This window comes from Chinchilla lanigera, unplaced genomic scaffold, assembly GCF_000276665.1.
Source record: "Chinchilla lanigera isolate Chin_1 unplaced genomic scaffold, ChiLan1.0 scaffold00083, whole genome shotgun sequence".
In the NCBI taxonomy this organism is placed as follows: domain Eukaryota; kingdom Metazoa; phylum Chordata; class Mammalia; order Rodentia; family Chinchillidae; genus Chinchilla; species Chinchilla lanigera.
This window is the reverse complement of record NW_004955484.1, coordinates 9,672,184-9,697,072: the sequence shown is the minus strand read 5'-3', so window position 1 is coordinate 9,697,072 and position 24,889 is coordinate 9,672,184. Positions and strand designations below refer to the sequence as shown.

General features: G+C 46.3%; 1 long non-coding RNA gene and 2 pseudogenes across 1 annotated transcript; 2 read left to right on the top strand and 1 right to left on the bottom strand.

The window, feature by feature from the left end:
* Positions 1-285: 285 nt before the first annotated feature.
* LOC102021768 lies at positions 286-3,410 on the bottom strand. The gene is made up of 3 exons (XR_263900.2): positions 3,267-3,410; positions 2,379-2,503; positions 286-1,548 (listed from the first exon to the last, which is right to left on the bottom strand). It is a non-coding gene; the product is annotated as an uncharacterized LOC102021768 (long non-coding RNA).
* Positions 3,411-3,546: 136 nt separating this feature from the next.
* Positions 3,547-12,131, top strand: LOC102021449 (annotated as a pseudogene).
* Positions 12,132-17,785: 5,654 nt separating this feature from the next.
* On the top strand, positions 17,786-20,974 carry LOC102009061 (annotated as a pseudogene).
* The last annotated feature ends 3,915 nt before the right edge of the window (positions 20,975-24,889 follow it).

The window sequence follows — 24,889 nt, the reverse complement described above, 5'->3', positions numbered from 1 at the left end:
CCAGCTCTACCATATCACGTTCAAAATGTTTCTTCCCTGCAAAAGCTCTCCTCGCCCCCCTGTACAGTCATCACTGCCTTCCATTCCGGTCCCTGGCAACCTCCTAGCTGCTTTCTGTTGCTATTCTTTGCTCTTTCTCCAATACCACATAAAAAGCAGTCCTTTGTGACTGGCTTTGACACTTAGCATAGTTTTGAGATTCAGGCGGAACTTTGTCCCTTCTGTTGTGGGGCCGCATAATGTGTAGGGAGACACCGCACAGGTCCACTCCCCAGGCGATGCACGTCTGAGTGACTTCCGTGTTTGGCTGTTTTTAATAAAGCTGCTCTGAACACTTTCAGATGAGGTGCATGCCCTCACTTCCATGGGGTCAAGAAGACCTGACAATGGAATTGCTCAGTCATGTGTCAACTGTATGTTTATCCCTCAAAAAGATACCTGCCTTCCAAAATGACTCCATCATTTTGCTTCCCCACCAGCCATACATGGGAGTGTCAGTTGCTCCACATCAGCCCTTGTATCTATGAGTCTGAAAGCTGATTTTGTTGAATTAATGTCCAGTGGTATCTCATTGCTGGTGTTTCCCTGGATTTTCAGCCGCTTCTTGGCGCTTTCTCAGTTTGGCGCTTTCTCCCTGTCTGCCTCTTTTTCTGGATCATTGCATATATGGAAATTTTCAAAACAGCCCTTGTTAAACACACAGAATTACTCCTGGGATCCTTCTTCACTCATCAACAGTTTTCCTGTTATCATGACCATCATCATTGTCAGGGTTTCAGTGAAATGATGCAGTAGTGGCAGAGTAAGCGGGGATCTACATCCTAACCACGGTGGACAGCAGCCTCAATTAGGAAGAAGCACAGTGCTGTCCTGTTAACAGTGAGCTTATAGCACAACTCTGAGCCGGGAATCTCTCAGCTCCCAAAGCCCAGCTGTAAAATTGTCCTAAGGAAGGGCACAGAGAGTATCTGCCCAAGCAGGGTCTGGGACAAAAGGAATTGGATGGGAGACAGTGAATCAACCACAGGCCTTGCTGATTGGGTGGAGATCCAAAAGCCCAGCTGTTCCAAGTGTCACTGAATATGGTCGCTGCTGCAAAATGCGACGGATGATTAAGATGCAGGGCTGTGGCAGCCTGAGCTTGTTGGGGCTGCAGGAAGAGGCCAAGGCTGGCAGTCAGTGGGAGCTAGAGGCTGCCTGAGATTCTGTATCACTTCCTCCAGAAGTCAGGCGGGACTGGCACAGCATGCTCCTGCTGACACAGTGACACTGTCCTGCCACATGCACTAACCCTACCCACCTGGTGCCCCTCCTACTCCTTGCTGATTGAAACACAAGCCTGAGTGAGATCCTATCTTCAGCTTTCTGTCAGTGAAACTTGCTGCAGCTCAAAAAGTGTTCTGTGACTTCCAAAATGCAGTCGAATCTCCTTCTTCCTCAACTCATCACAGTGACCTTGGGCTTCTGCTGCTCTTCATGTTGCCATGGTGAGATTCCTACAGAATCCAGGGTTACTTCTGCCAAATCATGCAGAGGCAGAACTTCAGGCTGTGGAAGTGGAAGGAGAAGGTCACAGAGGGCAGGGGACCCTCTTTGAGGGAGTAGTGGTGGGCAGATGACAGTGGGAAACATGGGCCCGCTCAGTGCCACTAAGCCAGAGCTCAAGTTTGGCCTCCAAAGCACGGAGAGGGTCGGGTCTGCCAGGGACCCAACACTGAGGAGGATGTGCAGAGTGAGGTCAGAAACTTCCTGGCAGAGGAGCTGGGATTGCAGACATTTTCCTCTTGTGTGTGTGGCTGTGGAGAGCTGCTTCTGGCCATCAGGTATAGCAACAGCAGTAAGAACTTAATGCTGCCATTTACCTTGGAGGGTGACAAAATTGCCAGAGAAGCCCCGGTCACCCTCCAAACATATCCCAGGCAAAGTTAATGGCTCTGGGGGATACAGAAACCTCTGGGTACCTCATCTGAAAGCTAAACGGAAAGACCACATGGGGTGCTCCTTGTCCCTCAAGGGCAAAGGAATGGTTTGGCTTACAGAGCACAGTGAAGACGCTCTGTGCCTGCCAGGCTCTTTCCAGGCCTTATCAGGAGCTGATGCCTGGAGGGTTCCGAATGCAGTGTGTGTCTGCACCCTTTGACCCTCTTCCCCAGAACTCCTAGTGTGGGACCCCAAAAGTTCTCACACTTGGAGCTGAGTATTAAGCTCAGCAGCACAAGCACCTGCATGGCAAGTGCAAGGTCCTGAGTTCAATTTCCAGTATCAAAAAATTTAAAAAAGCAGGTTTGGGTTCCATCTCCAACCTGTGGCTTCAAACGTTCTCATACCTTTCTGCAATCCAGCCTACTCCACCCACACTGCCAGGCTTCCTTTCTTACCTGCTCCTGACCAGGCTCTCTAGGACATCATTATTCATGGCTTGTGCATAAGCAGTTTTTGGCTTGTACTTATATTCAGGATCACAAGAGAGCCATCACAGGGCAGAACTTTGACACTTCCTCTTCTTTTTTTTTTTAATTTTCATTTTAGAAAGAGTAGTAAATGAGAAACAAACAAACAAAAATCGGACAGTAGCAGCATACCAGTATCACAAACATAAACAAATCAAAGCAAGAACATTTAAAGTGATATAGGGTTTCAAGACAAAATAATATGAATTAACAATGGTTGTTATATTACATATCCCTATCCTCAGCTACATTGCTCAGATTACCAGATATAAGAATGGAAGATTGCTCAAACCATTAAAGAGAATAAGAAAATAATTATTAGATTAAACATTAGAGATAATACAGAGTTTCACTAGACAAGATGGTAGGAATTCACCACTGTAATTCCATTGCATGTTGTTACCTTCAAATCAGTTGCTCAGATCACCAGACACAAGCATGTAAAATCGATCAGGACATAAAAATTGTAAGCATTATCTGTTCATTTCAATACACCATCAGACATCAGCAATAGTTATCACTGCTATTCATAGATATATTTATAGTTTGCCTTCCTTCTTTCTTTTTTCTTCTTTCCCTCATCCCAGTCATTCCTTCTTTTGAGCAATTTCTTTCCCTTTCCTATCATCTATTGTACGTTTTGAGTTTTACCTAGTCTTTCAGGTTCCTACACCAAGGAGAAGATATGATGTTTACACATCTCTGACCCTTCATCTTCTGTCCACCTATACTTGGCCTCTCCACAGGGACTGTCTAAGTAACAGGATCTTACATGCTGTGCCAAGGACTGTACCCAAGAATAGATGGTGCACTGACCCGTAGTTTTCACAAACTCAGCAATTTCTGATCCTGGACTTTCTCCCTCGTGACATGGGCACACTTCACACCACTATATGACAGAGTTTCCTCTTCAAGGTTTGCAGATGTACCCAGCCTCCCAGCAGGCTCACTGCAGCAGGCTGGGTCCTATGATGTAACAAGCACCAGGCATCAGTGTCTGATAGTCACAGTGAATTACATGGATGAGGTGCCAGCTGCCGAGGCATCTGTGTGGGGAGCATGTGAGCAGGCAGAGGATGCACATTTGAGCATGGAAAGATGTTGCTGGGTTGCCCTGTCTGGGGCCTGGGAGTGGCTGCTGCCCTGGCCTCACCTGCACCAGGTGTCCTCAGACATGCTGATCCATGTGGACCTGGTGGAGGATGGGAGCACTAGCTCTCCAGGATGTTAGGGGCCATTTCACTTTTTCTTACGGAATCTGGCCCAGATCTGCCACACTCCACACAGGAAGAACCTCAGACAGCAGGACGGAGGTACAAGGGAGGTCCTAGCTGGTAGAAGGGAAGCCATGGGCCTGACTGAACACCTCCTTGCAGCCTAAGGCACAGAGATGGTCAGGACTGACTGAGGGGTGCACAGCACCCTGGAGCAGGCCTCATCTGAGACAGAGAGGAAAGGAAACAAGCGCAATGAGCCCATCATCCTCTTTCAACAGTACGCAGGACTTGGACAAATTAATTTTATCTGGACTATTAGGTGACAATCAACTGTTTCCTGCCTTGCCAACCGACTCTAGCCAGAGGCAAGGCCAGATGTATGGTTGGGTCTCAGCTGCACGTCTCTCTCATATCTCTCCTCACCACGTCACTCACTGCCCTTAGGATGATTTCTATGTGTCACTCTACCTCTTGTCAAATCCCTGAGCATGGGAGACCTTTCAGTCCATTCCCAGCATCCTCCCAGCACCTCACAGCATCTGGCAAGGTTGGTGCCAAGGACATTCTTTCCCTCATTCACCAATGCCCAAGGAGTCTGAGTGGGCCTAGGAGAATAGGCTTGGGACAGCCTCAGTAATAGCAGTGGCAGCTCTAAGAGAAAGTATGACAGCCATGACATCAGGGTTTGCAGGTTACGGTCATTTGACAAGCTTGATGACAAGGAGGTACCAATACCTTCAATGTGGGAGGCAGCTGACTAGGCAGACCCAACCCTGATGTGCATCTCTCTGCCCACAGCCCAGGACTCTGCCAGCCCCATTCAGACCATACTCACAGGGAAGGTAAGGGGCAGCCTCATCTGTGTGAAGAGCACATATATGGGCGCCCATACCTTTCTGGGAATTCCCTTTGCCAAACCACCTGTAGGACCACCGCGGTTTGCACTCCTTGAGGCCCCAGAGCCTTGGAGTGGTGTGAGAGATGGGACTTCCTACACTGCCATGTAAGCTTTCTGGGGAGCTGGGGAAGTTCAGACACTGGGATGGGTTCAGGTGCTCTGAGCTTTGGGCCAGGGTCCAGTGTTTCTTTCATCTAAACCCCACAGCCTGTTTCCCTCTGATTGGGGGATTCCCACAGTAAGCACGCTGAGGCCCCAGAGAATGAAAGAATTTTGGCAGGCCCTTTACTCAGAGCTTGGGAGCCTGAATGCATTAGCTCTAGGTGCTGAAGATGGAGGCAGAGACCCATATGTCCCTAGCTGTATGTTGTGCCAAGTGTATTCTGCTACTAGGGGAGATGTTTCTGGATGAGGTTCTTTTGGCTCTGTGAATCTTGGATAAGCCCCTGGCTCCAGCAGCTGATACTATATATTTGGAGGTGAACAGTGTTGCTTCTAGGGATCCCTACCCTCTATAATCACTGTGAAATTTGACAGGGCCAGGTGTCTTTGCCAAGGAACAAGTGTATGGTCTTACAACTGGAGACTGTATGGGATTGATGAGTTTCTCTGACAGTCTAGTCTTGGGATGAAAAACATTCCACTACTCTTCTATGGGAATTTACCTCCATCAAGCACTTGTGTGGGTGTGGAGGCTCTTCCCTTTTTCCTACACTAGACAGGTACAAGAATGGTACTAGACAATTCAATATTAGTGCATGCAAGTTATGGGTCACACAGAGGTCCAAGAGTGACAATTTCCCAGCCTCAGGAAGAGTAGGATCCTAAGCCCTTGACAACCTTGGACTTTGCTGTATGGCAAAGTCCAAAGTCTTCTCAGCTTCCCCAGCACCTGAGGCTGGTGCCTTGATGGTCAGGGATTAGAGAGAAAGGTCATGCGTGAGCAAGGCATCAGGGACAACAGGGATGTGGGTGGCTGGGTGCAAATCTGGTATATCTGGCTTTGACAATTCCACAGCCCTGGAATAACCATCTCCCACTGTCACCAGGTGTCTGAAAAATGTCAATATAATGAATGCAGAGGGGAAGCAGGTGAATCTGACCCTGCCCCCCTGTTCCCATGTCTGAGGACTGTCTGTACCTTAACATCTACACTCCTGTGCATGCCCATGAAGGCTCTAGCTTGCCTGTGGGCATCAGATTCTTATCAGCTGTGAAGTGGGCTGGTTCTTCTCAAAGATTAGAAGACAGCTGAGATGTGACCTAATAGTAGAGTTCTTGCCTCTCAAGTACAAGGCTGTAGATTCAACCTCAAGCACTACAAAAAAACAAAAATGAAAGAAAAAAAAAATAGAAAGGGATGAAGAAAATTTAAAAGAACATGATCAGTCTGGCCCTGCTGCTGTGTGGATCCTGATGAGAAGCTTCTCCCTCTGGCAACCGAGAAGGCCTTCTCACTCAAAGCAGGCAACTGACCCCTGGGAAGAAGGGTCACAGAGATGTAGTGGCTCAGAGATCAGAAGCGTCTGTCCAGAAAACCCCCCTGAGGTGTCTAAGGGCTGAACTTTGAAATCACCCAGGATTCAAACCATGGTTTATATGTTGTGCCAATAAGATTAGATAACTTTTGATTAACATTCAGGTAAGACAATTAGAGAAAAACTTTTCATTTCTGATGGGCCTGGGGGTAATGGAGCCGGCTTGGAGGCATGGGTTGAACCTTAAAATATGAGTGTGCTGATCTTCCTCATTGAACTTCGATCCCTCACCTATGGCCCAAGTGACGCAGTCTATTGGAATTCTTAAGTGGTAGCTGCACAGAATCAAAGCAGTGGATAGTCTACGGAGATAGTCCAAGTAGTCTTGGGGCTGAGTGGGAGCTACATGGCATCTGTCTTAATTTCCCCAGGTGATGGTATGGATCCATGGTGGTGGGCTCGTTGTAGGCATGGCTTCCATGTATGATGGATCCATTCTGGCATCTTCTGAGAACGTGGTAGTGATCACGATCCAGTATCGCCTGGGTGTCCTGGGGTTTTTCAGGTGATCCTGGGGCTGGGCTAGGAAATAGGACTAAGCAGAGCCAGGACGGGCCTTGATCCCTGTCTCAGCCACTTCTCAGCACTGGAGATCAGCACACCACTGGCAAGTGGGGCTACCTGGACCAAGTGGCTGCCCTACGCTGAGTACAGCAGAACATCACCTCCTACTTTGGAGGCAACACTGACAGTGTCAATATTTTTGGCAAGTCAGCAGGTGGCACAAGCATGTCCTCCAATGTCATGTCCCCCATGTCCTGGGGACTATTCCACGGTGTCATCATGGAGAGTTGGGTGGTTGTGACACCCAGCCTCATCTCCAGCTCCTCTAAGGCCGTCTCCACAGCGAGTGCCTTCAACCACCCCAGCCCAGCCCACCTCCCTCTCCCCTCCTCCTCAGAGCCTCAGGTGCACTGTCTGATCAGTGGGGACAGCAAAGACAGTCCAGGTACCCTGGGGGTTGCTGCCTTCCTAAAACTTGCTGAGACCCTCAAGGTTGACAGTCTATATATCTCTGCCTCTCAGAGGTTGAGCACATTCTGTAATCAGCAAAGCTGCACCCTGAGGCACCCATCGTGGACAAACCATATAAGCAAGTGGCGTGGGCCCTGTGGCCAAGGCCTCTGACCAGCAGGAAATGAGAAAAATTTCACACCAACAGCAATCTCCAGATTTGAGGGTCACCTTCATCCAGCTGGGGCCTTCCAGCCTTCCTGCCTGAAAAGACAAGCCAGCTCCTGCCTAAACAATTTACAGATGATGGTCAACCTGTCTGTCTGTGTACATGTAGACTTTGAGGCCCTGGTGAGCTGTCTGCATGGCAAGAGTGAGGAGGAAATACCGGCTATTATGAAGGTTGGGTTGAATGATTGCAGGTATGAGGGAAAATGGGGTGATAGCTTTATGGGGAGCCATTTCCCCACCACTCTGGACTAATTACCTCACCTCCATAGCTTTGGGTCCTCACAGCCTTGCGTGTGAAGGACCAAGATTTGCTAAGCCAGATGTAGGATCCCTTGGGGTGGGGCTGTCATCCTGTAATGAGTTAGAAAGAAGTTGGAAGTAACTCGTTGGGTATCAGAAAATGTCTGGGACTTGACCTTGATCCCTGACCTTCAATGCCCCCTTAAGCCATCAGTACCATCACTGGCATAGTGGATGGGGTTTTTCTGCCCAGACACCCCCAGGAGCTGCTGGCCTCTGCTGATTTTCAATGTGTCCCCAGCATCATTGGTGTCAACAATGATGAGTATGGCTGGATGATCCCCAAGGCAAGACCCAATTTGAAGCCAGCACAGATGCAGTCTAGGGAATGCATCTGGTATGTGGGGATTCTCAGGGATTTATAGCTAGGCGTATCGTACCCTCAACTTACTATCCTACTATTCCTCTACCACCCAGATCATGGGCTTCCCTGACACTGAGAAGGAGATGGACAGAGAAACCATGCAGGCTGTTCTGCAGAGCACAGCAACACAGATGGTAAGGCCTCTAGGTTCCCACTCCAAAGGACATGGAACCCCCAGATTTTCACCCAAGGTAGCCACCCTAATTAACAAAGTTTCAACTGTATATGTGGGTGTGGGTGGAGTCACCCCAGAATTTGACCACTTCTTACATTCCCAGCCGATGGCGTGGCCCTCATATGCCCATCCTGAGCTGCCCCCTCCCCCTAATCCTGAAACATGCTTTACCTGACTCTCCATGCTGCTCCTGGGCTAAATGTTACCTGCTGAGTTTGGTGATCTGTTGACGGAAGAGTACATGGGGGACAGTGAAGACTCCCCGACCCCCAAAGCCCAGTTCCAGGAGATGATGGGGGACTCTATGTTCATAATCCCTGCACTCCAAGTGGCACATTATCAGCATGAGTACATCTGTAACTGAGGTCTGACTGCCTAGGGGATAGATCAGAGCGATGAGACCCAGGTGAGGCCTGTGGAGTCCAGGCTGGTCCCATCTCTTTTTTGAGCCTCTGGCATCAGGAACTTGATGTCCCTCATCTCAGTAAATCCTCATGGCTAAATCCTCTGTAAAAAAGAACAGTGCTGGGACCGGGGATATAGCTCAGCAGCATAAGCGCCTGCCTGGCAAGCATAAGGTCCTGAGTTAGATTCCCGGTACCAAAAAAGAGAGACAGAGAGAAAAAAGAGCAGTGCTGGAGGCATCACAATTCCAAATTTCAAAGTATAAAGTCACAGTAACACAAAGAGTATAGTACTCACACAGCATAGACACATAGACCAGTGGATTAGAATAGGGGACACAAAACAAACCCGTAAAACTACCCATCTGATCCTTGACACGTCAAACATCTACACTGAAGAAAAATGGCTTCTTTAACAAACAGTCCTAAGAAAACTCAATATTCATATATAGAAGATTGAATGTAGATCCTTATCTCTTACCTTGCACAAAAATCAATTCAGAATGGACCAAAGACCTAGGTGTAAGACCTAAAACTTTGAAACTCCTAAAATAAAGCAGAGGAAACACTTACGTTAGAGGCCCAGGCAAAAAATTCCCGAACAGGACTCCAATAGCACAGTGAATAACAATATGAATCTACAAATAGGAATATATGGAGTTAAAAGGCTTTGGTACAAAAGGAAACAACATAGTGAAGACACATCCTACAGAATGAAAAAAATTGTGTGAAATTTTTTGCTAATTCTCTTCAAATGAGAATTAATGCCCAGAACACAAAAAAAATGCAGCCAGGCGTGGTGGTATATGCCTATAATCCCAGCACTCAGGAGGCTGAGGCAGGAAGATTGCTGTGAATTTGAGGCCATATTACACAGTAAGTGCACGGCCAGAACTACATAGCATGACCCTGTCTCAAAAAAAAAAAAAAAAGAAAAGAAAAGAAAAAGCAACACTTCACACCAAAAAAAATCAGTAAAAGGCAAATGAATTGAACAGATACCTCTCAAAAGAAGAAGTACAAGTGTCCAACAAATGTTTTTTTTTTAAAAAAAAAGTTCAACCTTTTAATCATCAGGAAAAGGCAAATCAAAACTCCAGTGAGATTCTACCTCCCCAGCCAGCATGCCTATGGTCATCTAAGCATGGCATGGTAGTCCATGTATGTAATTCCAGTACTCTGGGAGGCTAAAGCAAGAGGACCCCAAGTTCGAGCCCTGCTTGGACAACTTAGTGACTTAGGGAGACCATATCTCAAAATAATACCAAAAAAAGTTTAGATGTAATTCAGTGAGCATCCTTGGGCTCAATTCCCAGCACTTCCAAAATATAAATAAACAAACATGAATAGTTATCAAGAATACAAACAAACTAAATCCTGGTGAGAGTTGGAAGGGACAGGGGAAGGTATCTTTCTACACTATGGGGGGGAATATAAATTAACACAGCTATTATGGAAATCAGCAGGGAAGTTCTTCTAATAACTAAAAATAGAACTATCACTTGATCCAACTATATACCACTCCCCAGCATATTCTCAGGAGAAGTAAGGTCAGGATACTACAGCAACACCACCATACTAATGGTTATTGCAGTGCAATTCATAATAGCTATGCTACAGAAACAGCTTAGGTACCCATTCAACAAATAAATGGGTAAAGAAAATGTTAATGTATAAAGAAAATTGTATATATATATAAATATAAAATGTATATATTCATATAAATAAACTAAAATATTATCCAGCCACTAAAAAGAATGACAGCATGTCATTTTGAAAATGTGCTCTATATATGCAATAGTTATTAAGCCACAAAAAAGAACAAAACCATGTTATTTGCAAGAAAATGGATGGAACTGGAGATCATCATGTTAAGTGAAATAGGTCAGACTCAGAAAGTCAAACATCACATGTGTCCTCTCATATGAAGAATCTGGGGGAAAATACCAGGAGAGCAAGATGACATGACAGTAGAAGGGAGATTACTAGAGAAGAGGAAGAGGATGGGGGACAGGGATAAAGGAGGGACAGGATAATGAGGGGGAAGTTACCATAGTATATTGAAGTTAAATCCATGTACAAATCTGTCAAAATGAAATCCACTAGTCTGTATGACTAATATGTACTAATAAAAAAAAAAAATCCTTGTGGGTGGTGTCCAGATTTCAGCCAACTTTGGACTAGGAATCTTGTCACTAGGGGTAAGGCAGGAGAGCTCCAGGTAAGAGACAACCACATGATAGCCTTTCCATGTTCCCGGGTTCCCATGGCCTTGTCTACTTCTATAAGTTCCAGCATCCACCAAACTTCTCCAGAGATATCAGACTATCCTATGTCAAGGCCAACCATGGAGATGAAGTTTTCTTTGTCTTTGGATTCTCCTTCTGGAAAGGCAACAGTGAGTCTTCCTTGTTCTCCAGGAGCTGCGACAGGATCCTACAGGGCACAGAAGGAATGACTGACCTTACTGTCCACATAAGGAAACTGAGCCCTAAAGAGACTAGGATCAGGGGTCCATCATCTTTTGGTTTAAAAAGCTGCACCAGGATTGCAATCTGAGTCCCTTCTCACTCTAGTCTGTGCCCCTTTCACCTGTACCCACTCCATCCTTGGTGTCCAGCATGACTGTAGAGGTGGGGGTCTCAAAGGCACTGTTATTTCTTTAATGGCTTCACAGTGACAGAGAAAGAATGGCCTTTTGGGCCAGGAATGAGCCCAGGCTCAATTCAGCAAGAGAATGGGATGAGCAGTGGCAGGCTGGGCAAGCAGAAGGCCAGGCTCCAGGCTGCCCGGCATGTGAGGGAGGAGGGAACCAGATCTGGGGTCAAGGGTCAGGCTGCAGCTGGGTGGTGAAGGTGGTACATGAATGGGCAGCAGGATGCGGGTCAACCAAGACCCAGGTCCTTGTCCCCCACCCCTCTGTAGTTGTCCTCACTGAGGAGGAGGAGCTGCTGAGCAGGAGGATGATGAAGTATTGGGCCAACTTTGCTCGAAATGGGTAAAAGAATGCCCCCAGGGTGTGTGAACCCATAAGGTGCTCCCCTTGTCTGTACTGACCTCATTAGCATTCTTTAAACAAATAGTAACAGTCTCTCAACTCTGGGCCCTACATGGAAATGGACAGAGAAGGGCCATGTGGGTGCCAGTTACTCATCTTTCTCAATGAACTGGAGAGTGGACCATAGTGCTATGGTACTATCACAGCCTGCCTCTGAGACGGAGGGAGAAAAGGGGACCATTATCTGCTCCCCATGGAGCAGACACTAGGAGGAGGTCCTTGCTTTCTGTACCAGTAAATTTCATCCTTATCATTCAAGCCAGCTGCCAGGCTTGGCTAAAATCAGAGGACTGAGGTCTGGGCTCTGCAGGGCTCAGACTGACCTCTCCCCCCATGTTGGGAAGTGTGTCCACAGGAACCCCAATGGCCAGGGCCTGCCCCACTGGGCTGCACTGGACCACAAAGAGCTGTACCTGCAGCTGGACCTCCAGCCTGTGGTGGGCCACCCCTTGAAGGCCTCCAGGCTGAAGTTCTGGATGGAGACCCCGCCCCAGAATATCTAGGAGCTAAAGGGAGCTGAGGAGAAGCACACAGAACTGTAGCTCCTTGTGTGGGGAGGAGGGTGGGCTTGAATGAAGGTCGGCTCTGCTTCTGGTGCCACACAAGAAGGTCCCACTAAGAAGCCTGGGTTGACTCCACATTCACACAGCCACTCTTTATCCATCCAACAGTTATGAAGAACTCCCTCGTGACGTCCATTACCACTATCCTGTGGGTCTCCTCCCTGGGGGCCTCTCCAGGGAGGTGTCCTCTGTCTTTCAAAATCCCCCTCAAAACCTCCTGAGCCCCTGACCATCTCCCACTTGTCGGACCTCACATCCAACTCTGTCCAGGGTGAACAGATCCCCCAAACTGCAGGTGCCTGTAGATGTTTAAGAAAAGTAAGAAAAACATCAAGCCAAGAGAGCCAAAATCCTGTGATCAGGTGCTAGCAGCCTCTAGGACTGACTGACTCCTGATTACCATCTTCAGTAATCTTTTATTCAGAACCCACCCAGGAGGCAGCAGAGGAATTGGAGAATATCAACTGTTTTAGCAAGGACAATACAACTCAATTATCATAGGAATGGGACCTGACCAGTAAGCCATCATGTTATCTTCCTTTGCCCGTATCTCAGCAAAGCATCTAGTATTGATCCTGGGGCTTACAATGCTTCTGTTAGACTTCCTCCAGAACCCAACAATCATGGTTTGGTCAGGCCTCAGGCAATATACAAGATAGTAACTGAGGAACGTCCTTCTCCACACCACTCACCGTGGGTGTCCATGAGATTCACTTTCCTTCTCACCTCATAGTCGTCCCTGAACTGTGTTCCTTCCTCTTCCCGCAAAACAAAACAAACAACAACAAAACTCTATGCTACATTATTCTGTAATTGCAGCAACTTTGAACATTGTACTTTATTGGAGGTCTGCCAGCCATTACCTCCCCAAATGTGATCATATTTTACTCCCATGCTTGAATCTGTTCTTGGCTTTGTCTGAGGAATATGGGGCAGCTGGCTCAGACTTTGGAATTTGTTTGTTTGTTTGTTTCATGAAGTGTTCCGTTTTCTTTCCCTTGAAAGTTGTTTCACCACAAGTCAATTCATTTGTTATTTCAATTTCAAAATAAAAGGAAACATTTTTAACTCTAATTTTTTTTCACTGTACAATGGTAGCAAACTGTGCTCAATCTGCCTCATTTTCCCCCAAAGTATTTTTCTCTCTGTCTTTCAGGGGCTGTATCTTTCAGCCTTAGATACTGACCTTCCTCCATGCCCCTGCTTCTACCAAGTTGTCCTTCTGGTCACTAGTCCTCCCAGTGGGAATGTCCCCCTTCTTTGGCCCACTATACTTAACCACAGAGCTTCTGGAAGTTTAGGATCAAAGATGAAGATTCCCACGTTGCCAACCTTGACCAGACGGCAGACAAGAGTAATGTCCAGTCTGGGCTGAGTTGACCTCCAGAAATGAAAGAGATGTTCCCTAGTGCGCACAGAGTGGTACATAATTCTTCCACTCCATCCTGAAAACGTTACTGAGCTCCTGTTGCAGACACCCCCCTATATAGTTTTCAGTTCTGCAGAAGTACAGGACACTCCCCAAAGTGGGTTTCTGGGGCCTTTTTAGACTTTCAGAAGTTCTTTGTTTTAAAAGCTTTATTGTGGCTGGGCATGGTGGCACACGCCTGCAATCCCAGCAATCAGGAGGCTGAGGCAGGAGGATCATTGCTAGTTTGAGACCAGCCTAGGCTCAAGGTGAGCGCAAGGTCAGCCTGAACTGTATAGCAAGACCCTGTCTCAAAAAGAAAAAGGAAAAAAAAAGCTTTATTGTGGACTTATTGGCATACAGTTAAAGTCATCTGTTTTAGTCCCATAGTTTAGTAAATTTGAGCAAATGTGTAATGGTGTTGGTAGAGACCCAAAGAACAGCACTACAAGAGGATGAGGGACCTTGAAGAAAACCCAATCACCTGTGCATCCAGGAGACAAAAAGGAGCCTTCAGGATGAAGGGCACAGTCTCACCTCTCTGCCTTTGCTCAAGCTGTTTCCTTCAGCTCCATCAGAAGAGGCTCTCCTTCTTTGTCTCTGGGGATCCTGATCTGGCACCTCTTCCTAAAAGAGCTCCCAGGTTCTCCAACTACAGCTTTTCCCTCCCTCCTCTTGACCCACTCCCACCCACACACACTCCCTCCTCAGGCCTGTGACTGCAAAGACAGTGGATTCAGTGACCCCAGGTCTGATGAGAGGGTTCCTGGTGTCTCAAAAGCACCTTTTTGAGCTGTTGAAAGGGGCCTAAGAAAAAGGGGGTGGCCATGCCCTGCCCTCTGACCCCTGGCTCCCACTGACCTCTGACCAATCAGGGCCACTGTTATGTACCACCCACTTTGCCTGCCCCTCCCACCTCCTCTCTTTGCTGAGCCAAGCTCCAACCCTGGCCAGGCTCTTCCCTGAGGTTGCCCACAGTGAAACAGAGTGCAACCCACAGCAGCACTGAAACACTTGAGTGAGCTGACTGTGCAAATGGACCAACTGTGTGCCCCACCGAGCTCTGTGGCCTACAGGTTCTTAACTCTTCTAGTCCCAGACCAAGGTGAGACTGCCATAGGGGACAACAGGGACCTGGCTTACATCTTCCAAAGTGTGCAGAAGGCAGAGCCTGAGACTGAGAGGTAGGGGGATTGATATGGGAGAGAAATGCCGGGGTGGGGCGAAGCTGGTGAAGATGGCAGGTGACAGTGTGAGAAATGTGTAGCCACTCAGTACCTGCCCTCTCTGCAGCACAGAGAGGCTCAAGCCTGCCAGAGGACACCAACACTGAGAAGGGCATGCAGCATGAAGAGCTCTGAGGAACACTGGACAGGCAGGTCAGAAGCCTTCTGGCAGGAGCTGAGATTTGAGACATCTTCCTCCTGTGTGTGCAGCTGTGGCTGTAGCTGCTCCTGGCCATCGTGTGTAATAACAATAGTAATAGCTTCCTGCTGCCATTTGGCTTTGAGTGTGACACTTCCTTAGCCATACATGTGCCCTGGCACTCTCCAAAGGTGTGCCGGGCAGGGTAACTGTCCTCGGATGGTACAGAAGCCCCTGGGCACCACATCCCAAGTAGAACTCATGCAACCAACATAGGGCAAGGGCATGGCTTGGTTTTCTAAGCAAAGGTGATACGTTTTGTGACTGCCAAACAATCCTGAGGCCCTTAAATCTGATGCCTGGAGGGCCCCATGTGCAGGTTGTGTCTGCAGCCTTGGCTTCCCCCCAGTCCAAACGCTCTGACTGTGGGACTTAATGATCTCCTTCCCCCTTCCCCCATGCAGTCTGCCCATGAGAAGTCCCCTTTCCCTTCACCCCCATGGCCCATCCTGCCAGGCTTCTCCTTTATCCGTTGCTGACCAGATTCTTCGAGGGCACCGTGACTCCCAGGCAGGAAGATCTGCTCAACCTCTCTATGCCTCCTGCTTGAATATACTTTCATAGCTTTCTGTTCAGGATCACTGAGGAGACATAAGAGGATACAGAGTAGTCTCACCTAGACCTGGCTTTTCCAAAGAAACCATCAAGGCCACAGGGGCTCACAAGCTGTGCGCCCTTCGTTGGTTTGCACCTAAATGGTCACAAACTCAACCATTTCTGGTCCTGGGCTTTTCTATCTCCTGATATGCAGACACCTCACATCACTACCTGGGAGAGCTTCCTGCTATGGGTGTATCTGCCTCTTACCAGGGACATTGCAGCAGCTCTGTCCTGTGCTGTAACAAGCAATAAGCATCAGTGTCACGGTGAATTACATGGCCAAAGATGCCATCTGGAAAGAAATTCTACATAGGTAGAATTCATCGCAAAGCATATTACCAAAAGTAGGAGTGCATGTTTGGACTTGGAAAAAAATGTCGTTATACTGCCCTGTCTGGTGCTTCTGAGTGACTACCTCCCTGGCCTCAGCTGCACTAGATGTCATCAGACATGCTGATGCAAGTGGATGGGGGTGGGGGAGCATTAGCTCCCCAGGATGTTTGGGCTGTTTAACTTTTTTGTATGGGATCTGGACCTTTCTGTCACATTCCACAGAGAAAGGACCTAGTGACAATCAACTGCTTCTTTCCTTCATTCCTTCCCTCCTTCCTTCCTTCCTGACCTGTGTCACAGTGGAGACCAGGATTCTTGGGGTTGGGTTACACTCTTTGCTTTCTTTGTCATGCCACCTTGAGTGTGATATCCCTGAGGATGGGGGATTTTCACATTTTCAGTCCATTTTCACAGTCCTCCCATAGTCATGGCAGGGTTAGTGCAAAGACCATTCCTACCCCATCAGCATGTGAGGCCCTTTGCTTGAACTCCTAGAGCTGAATGCTGGTTTCAAGTCACAAGGACCCTGAGAGAGTTTGGGTGGATAAGCTGGGGCTAAGACCAGGGATAGTAGTGATGGGACAGTGGGAGAGTGTGACAGCCAGGATGTGTATCAAGCCAGTGTTTGCAGATCAGGATCCTTTGCCATTGTTGATTGAGGATGATGAAGTGGCAACATCCATAGTGTGGGAGGCAGCTGACTAGAAAGACCAAGCCCTGATGTGCATCTCTCTGCCCACAGCTCAGCAATCTGCCAGCTCCATCCTGACCAGGTACAGGGCAGCCTCATCCACAGGAATTGTACCAATGTGGGGATCCATATCTGCCTGGGAATTCCCTTTCCCAAGCCACCTTTAAAACCACTGCAGTTTGCACAACCTGAGGCCTCTGAATCCTGAAGTAATGTGAGAAATGGGACCTCCCACCCTGCCAAGTAAGCTTTAGGGGAAGCTAGGGAAATTCAGACCCTGGGGAGGGCTCAGGTGCTCTGAGCTCTGGGCCAGCTTGAAGTGGTTCTGCCATCTAAACCTCATAGTAAATTTTCCTCTACATTGGAAGGATTCCTATCAGAATCCTGAGACTCTAGAGAATGCAGGAACAACGACAGTCACCTGGCTCTGGAGTTGGCACCCAGAAGACATTAGCTCTTGGTCCTAAAGAGAGGAATAGAGACACATTTGTCTTCAGATTTGCATTATGACAAGTATTCTGTGCCACCAGGGAAGGTGTCCCAAGAGAGATTATGGTTGGCTCCATGAACTTGTAAGAAATTCTGACTCCAGCACCAGATACTGAAGACGCCTGAGGAGGATAGAATGGTGACTTCTTAGAGACCCCACCCTTCACACGTAGTATGCCAGCTCACAGAGCCAGGTGCCATTGTCCAAGCTGCAGGTCCATGTTGTTACAAGTGGAGACTGTGGGAGGGATTAGTTTCCTTAACAGTCTTGGGACAGAGTATACTCCACTACTCTTCTTTGGGAAATCATTCCCACCTGCAACACCTGTGTAGGCTCCTCCCCTGTTCCAGAAGCAGATGGTTATAGAGATAAATGGTGAATGTCAACACCTATAGCCAATGGTTCCCATAGAGACACCTAATGGTTGTGATTTCCCAACCTCAAGAGGAGTGGGAATGCAAGAACATCATCAACCCTGAGACCTCCCTGGAAACCTGAGCTCCATCCTAGCACCCTTGACTGTGGTGCCTGAACTGACAGAGACTTGAGAAAAAGATCATGTGTGGCAAGGCATCAGAGGGAGCAGAATCCAGAGTCTGGTTTTGCTCACTGCAGAACCTGATTGTCTACCATCAATGGACTGATTGTCTACCATCAACACCAGGTTTCTGAAAAGTGCTGGTATAATGAATGCAGGAGCTCTGATGGTGCTCAGTCAGACCATGCCTCCCATCCCCATGTTTGAGGATTGCTTGTACCTCAACATCTATATGCCTGCCCATGCAATGAGGGTTCTAACCTACCTGTTAAGGTCAGACCATGTCCAACTAGGGGATGGGAAGATATTTCTTTGCCAAGATTAGGTGAAGTGGAGATGTGGCTCAGCGGTACACCAATTGCCTAGCAATTGCAAGCTCCAAGTTCAAGCCTGAGGAGCACACACACACACACACACATACACACACACACACACACACACAAAGTTGAAAGAGAAAAAGGGTTACAAGACATAAGACAAGCCTGGGCCCTGCTGAAGTGTATACCCTGATGAGTAGCATATCTCTGTGGGATTCAAGAAGTCCTTCTCACCCTGGGTATTCGGTCCTGAACCTCTTGTTGCTGCCAGAGATCAGAAATTTGGGTCCAGGATAATCTCCCTTGTAAGATCACCCAAAACTTCAACCATGATTAATATATTTATCTGTTGGGCCAATGAGATTAAGTAATGCTTTTGATTAATATTCCTATGGGACAATTCACAAAAATCACCTTTTCTTTCCTCTTTAAAAGGGTCAGAGAATAGAGTCAGGTTTGTTTTCATGGGGTGGACAGTAAAGTACAGAGCCCTGGTCTACCTAATTTAACTTGGATCCAACCTTGACCTAGGTGATGAGGTTTTTCTGGACTTCTGTCTATGCTCAACTACAATGAGCCAAAGGAATGGATAATGTATAGGTAGATCAGTGGGTTTGGGCTGGATGAGACCCATGTGGCATCTGTCTTGATTTTTCTAGGTAATGATAAGGATCCACAGTGGTGCGCTGGTTGTAGGCATGGCTTCTGTGTATGGCAGATCCACACTAGCAGCCTCTGAGAACACAGTGGTGGTCACTATCTAGTACTGCATGGGTGTCCTTCTTCAGGTAAGCCTGGGGCTGGGCTGAGAAATGGGGGCTGAGCAGAGTCAGGACAGGCCTGCGAACCCTATCCCTACTACTTCTTACACTAGAGACCAGCACACCCCTGGCAACTGAGGTTACCTGGACCACGTGTCTGCCCTATGCAGGGTACAACGGAATATCTTCTATTTGGGTGGCAACCCTGACCACATCACCATTTTTGGAGCATATGCAGGTGGCACAAGTGTATCTTTGCATGTCATCTCTCCCATGTCCTGAGGACTCTTCCATGGTGCCATCATGGACAGTGGAGAGGCCCTGCTGCCCAGCCTCATCTCCATTTCATCTGAGGACACCTCTACAGTGAGTGCCTTCAACTTCCCCAGCCCAAGCAGCCTCTCTATCTTCTCACCACTCACCCTGAAAGCTTCTGGTCCTCTGTCTGTTCAGTGGGGACGACAGGCAGTCAAATTACCTTGGAAACTACAGCCTTCCTGGGAACTACTGAGGTCCTCAAGGGTCAGAATTCACACATCTCTGCTTCACAGAGCCTGAATATATTTTGTGACTGACAAAGCTGTACCCTAGGGCACCCATCATGGGCTAAACCATGTCAACAGGTGGGATGGGTCCTCTGGTTGGGGCCCTCTGGCAACAAGGAAGTTGGAGCATTTTCACAGTGCTGTGCAACAGTCCACACAGAGTATCCTTAGAAATTTGAGGGTCATTTGCACTTAACTTGAGCCTTGGGCATGCCCCCTTCTCTGCCTGAGATGATGAACCAGCTCTTCACCAGTCTGTTTACAGATGGTGGCCAACCTGTCTGCCTATGAGGAAGTAAACTCCGTGGCCCTGGTGAGATGCCCGAGGGAAAAGAGTGAAGAGGAAATGCTGGCTATTACCCAGGTCAGGCTGAATGTTCTCAGGTGTGGAGGAGGGGGCTGATGGTGTGTGGGAGAAATAATTCCTATTGCGTTGAACTAATTGCCTCATCTCCATGACTTGATGTCCTCATTGCACTGCTTGGGAAGTGAGGACCAAAATATGCTAAGCCTAGGTATGTGGGGAAGTAGGAGGGGAATATTTCCGGGTGGGTAAAGCATCCTGTGATGAATTAGAATAGAGTGGAAGTAATACACTGGGCACCAGAAAACGTCTGAAATGTCACCTTGATGCAAAACCTTCAATGCCCCCTATACCTTCAAGATCATTGCTTGTGGGAGACTTCACCAAAGAGTAAATGATTAAACTGAGGGGCAAAAGCCAACAGTTAAACTGCAGAACTAAAGCCAGTGGTTAAACTGCCAGCCAAAAGCACACAGGTTCTGTGAGGGGTAAATGGTCAAACTGCAGGGCAAAAGCACACAGGTTCTATGAGAAATGAATGAATAAGCAACAAGAAGTTTAGATTACTGGACCATGTCATGTCTGGCTATTGTCCTTCCCCTTTCCCCAAGATAAACTGTCCAGCCTTGAGACAGCTCATTGCCCAAACTGTTTTTCTTCTGCTTTTTTCCACTTACACTGATATTCCAATATTCTAAATAAAAGCCAGAGAGTTCTCAGCTTGGGGATTTTCCTGGGAGTCTCCCTAATGCTGGGCATTCTCAGTTAAGACAGTCCTCTGTGACTGAACTAAGTCTCATCTCTGAGTAATCATTTATCCTCTGTGCCACCGTGGTTGTACACTGTGACAATTGCTGGTATAATGGATGGGAATTTCCCGCACAGACATCCTCAGGAGCTGCTGGCCTCTGCTGATTTTCAGCCTGTTCCCAGCATCATTGGTGTCAACAATGATGAGTGTGGCTGGAACATCGCCATGGTGAGACCCGGGAGTATGGGAGTGTAGCCAGTGCAGGGTGGTTCTCAGGACTACACCAACACAGGCCATGCCACACTCAACCTCATACTACCTTCCAATACCCAGTTCCTGGACTTCACTGTCACCAGAAAGAAATGGACAGAAAGACCACATAGACTGTTCTGCAGAGCACATTGGCATAGATTCCTGCCCATGTAACTGCCCTCAGGAACAAAGGCTGCACTATTTATGTGTCTGTGAGGGAGACCTTGACCATTTCTTACAATTTGAGTACAATCCCAGGCCCCATCTCCCTACTCTGAGATGCTACCCACCTTTCCTTCCCCAGAGCCTGCATCACCTGAGTCTCCATGCTCCTCTTGAGCTAGATGTTGCATATTGAGTTTGGTGATCTGGTGATGGAAAAATACATGGGAGACAGTGAGGATATCCAGACCCTTGAAAGCCAGTTCCAGGAGTTGGTTGGAGACTATAAATTCATTGTCCCAGCGCATTTCAGCATGAGTACATCTGTAACTGAGGTCTGACTGTATAGAGGGCGGCTCAGAGTTGTGAGTCCCAGATGAGGTCTGCAGGATTCAGTTTTGGACCGTGTCTTTATCAAGCTTCTGGTATGAGGAATTTGATACTCCTCATCTCAGTAAATCCTGATAGTTAAATCCTAAGCAAATAGATCATTGCTGGAAGTATCACAATATCCAGGTGAAAAATATACTACAGAGCAGTAGGAAAAAACACAGCATAGTACTGGCATAAAAAAAAGACATGTAGATCAGAGAAATAAAATAGACAACTGTTATGGTTTATATCTAATGTCCCCCAAAGCCTCATACAGTCGTGTTGGGGGTTTTTGAAAGGCAAGTGGATTATGGAGGTGTTGCAGCTCACTTGTAGTTAGAAGGTGGGGCCTGGTGAGATACGGGTCACTGGGGCATGACCTGGAAGGTTAATCACCTTAGTCTTTCCTTATCTCCTTGCTTATTGGATGCCAAGCTGTGAGCGTCTTTCCTCTGCCCAGCCCTTCCCCCATGCCTTCCTGCCTTGGAACCTGTCAGCTACGTCTGAAAACACTAGCCAAACTAAACCTGCCCTCCTTTAAATTGTGGGTGTCGGATATTACGTCTCAGTGACAAGTGACTAAGGCAAGGAATCAGAAACAAACCCACACAACTACATCCATCTGATTCTTGAGAAAGAAGCCAAAAGCATATGCTGGAAAAATACAGCCTATGTAACAAATGGTACTGAGAAAATGAATATCCATAAAGTAGAAGACTGGAACCAGGTCTTTATTTCCCTCCCTGTACAAAGATCAAAATGGACCAAAGACCTAGGTTTAAGACTGAAATTTTGAAACTCTTAGAAGAAAATACAAGAAAAACAGTCAAATTCACAGGCCCAGCAAAGACTTCAATATGAGAGGAAATAACAGCAATAATCAATAAATGTGACATATATCAAATTTAAGAGTTTCTGTATAGCTCTTAAAGGAAATAATCAACAGAATGAAGAGTCAGCCTATAGAATGGGAGACAATCTTTGCAGGCTACTCTTCCAATAGAGGATTAATATCTAGAATATAAAGAGAACTTAAAATACTTTACACCCCAAAAGAAACCCAAAGAGCCCAATCATTAAATGTGGGAATGAATTGAACAGACAGACACTTCTCAAAAGAAGTTTAAATTGTTAGTGAGTTTATGAAAATATTCAACATATTTCACCATCATGGAAATGTAAATCAAAGCTACATTGAAATTCTACTTAACTCGGTCAGAATGACTATCATCACCAGGCACAGTATCACATGCCTGTAATCCCACCTCTCTGGAGCCTGACACAAGTTCCAGACCAGCCTGGCAACTTAGTGAGATCCTATCACAAAATTTTAAAATGCTCAGTGCAAAAGGCCTGAGTTCAATTCCAAGTATCATTAAATAAAAAGATGACTGGCTTATGCAAGCCAGATAAGGTTGGGGTCTGAGATTGAGGTCTAGGCTAGGAGAGGTCTCAGAAGAGCCTAGCTAAAGTTCTTTCAAGGGCAAAATCATTAGTATCAATAAATTAATTTGATACCTAAGGATATAGTAGATGAGAAGCCAGCAGGAAATCAAAGCCTCTCCTGGACCTCGAACTGAGATACCTGGAGAAGAACAACTTAGCAAAAAGAAGAGGAGCTCTCTTTAGTTTACCAGGAGAAAACTAAATATCACTGAGAAACTGAAGACAATGTAGGGAGAAGAACAAAACAATTTGGAATGTTAACCCCAGTTACTGGAAGGGAGACTTGTCTCACAAACACAAGGTAGGCCCAGAGAGTGCCAGCAGCCCCAAGGAGGAATAACAGACCAGCAGTGCTAACCCCAAGAAAAGGTCCCAGTCACTGTGAGGTGCAAATACAGTGTGAGGTTTTACACTGCATGTGACCCCCTCTACATGGCAGGCTAGCTTGGGAGAAGAAATCCACTAATTGCTGGCAAAGATGAGGAGCAAAAAAAAACCTTCTATACTGCTGGTGGGAATGTAAATTAGTTACAGCCACTATGGAAATCAATATGGAGGCTGCTCAAAAAACTGAAAATAGAACTACCACTTGATCCAGCTATACCACTCCTTGGTATATACCCAAAGGAATTAGAGTCAGCATATAATAGGATACCTGCACACCTGTGCTTATTGGGGCACAAAATATAAAAGCCAAGATGTGGAACCAGACAAGGTGCCCATCAAAAGATGAACAGATAAAGGAAACGTGGCATATGTACACAATGGAGTATTATTCAGCCATTAAAAAAGAACAAAACTCTATCATTTGCAAAAAAAAAAAAAAAAAAAAAATGGAGGGATCTGAAGATCATCATGTTGAGTGAAATAAGCCCATATCAGAAAGACAAATGTCGCATGTTTTTTCTAATATATGGATCCAGAAAAGATGATAAGGAAGTGGAAGGGGGACTATTACTAGACAAGAGGAAGGGAAAGGGAGGAGGGGAGCAAGGACAGGTGATGGGGGCATGAATATGATCGAATTACATTATATACATTGAGCTTCCCCAAAAAAGATGTGAAACTAGGGGGAGGAGAGGCAAGGAGGTAATGGGGGGAGGATTAAAATATGTTATGTGCATGTCCAAATCTGCCAAAATGACACCTCTTAATCTGTGTAACTAATATGCACTAATAAAAAAGTATGAAAAAAAGAATTTGATGCCTAAATTTAATACTCAACCCAGCAAAACTGCACTGCATAATCCATTAACACATCTCACAGAGTTGGTTATAATGGGGTATTAACTGAATAGCTGAAAACTATTTTTACATCAATATACTGGAAATCAATTTTGCAGTCATTCATAGAGTAAAAAAGTGTACCCTTTCACTCCAAAAGACATTTTTGTGGGAAATGTTAATGTTAGAAAAGAAATTATATATTAATAAAACTCAGTAAGTTTCAAAAACCTTAAATAAATAAATAAGAATGACTATCATCAAAAATAAAAAAAAAAATATTGGTGAGGATCAGAGGTAAGAACACTGCTACACTGCTGGGTGAATGTAAGTCACTCCAGTCCCTATGGAAATCAACATGAAGGCTCCTCAAAAAACTGAAAACAGAGCTACAATTTGATGCACCTATACCACTCATCAGTATATGCTCCTAAAAATTAAGTTCCACATACAAGAGGTGATCAAAAGAATAATGAATGTTTAAATTTTTTAAAATGTATTACAGCTAATGACACATTGCCAAGAACAATGAGTGTACTGGAGGTGAGGGGTATAGTTTTATTATTCTGAGGGGATTAATGGTGATGTGTCTTTTACTGTAACGAATTCTCTTAATTGAAACATTCACTCTTTTTTTATCATACTGAGTTGAACAAATGTTTATGGCAATTTCTGTCAAATGATAACATTATGGTGTGTTCTTGCCTATGCAACTTCTAGCTCTTCACTAAAATCAAAATGACCACAAAAGGCAAAGGTTTTGAGTAGATTCAGGATATCCAAGCAACCACAACAAAAGAGGACTTCTAGAACTGCTTCAAAAAGCAGTAGGAACAATGGAATAAGTGTGGTTGATGTGAGAAAAAGTATTTTGAAGAAGATTATTGACAATGTGTCCTGTACTGTAATAAATTTTTTTAAACTTAAACATTAATTGTATTTTCTGATCACACTTCATCCTATAGAGATAGCAGCATATCCATGCGCATTTCACAATAGCTAAAGCTGTGGAACTATCCTATGCCCAACAATGGATAGGCCAGGCATGGTGGGGCACACCTGTAATCCCAGAACTCAGGTGGCTGAGGCAGGAGGATCCCTGCAAGTTCAAGGCCAGC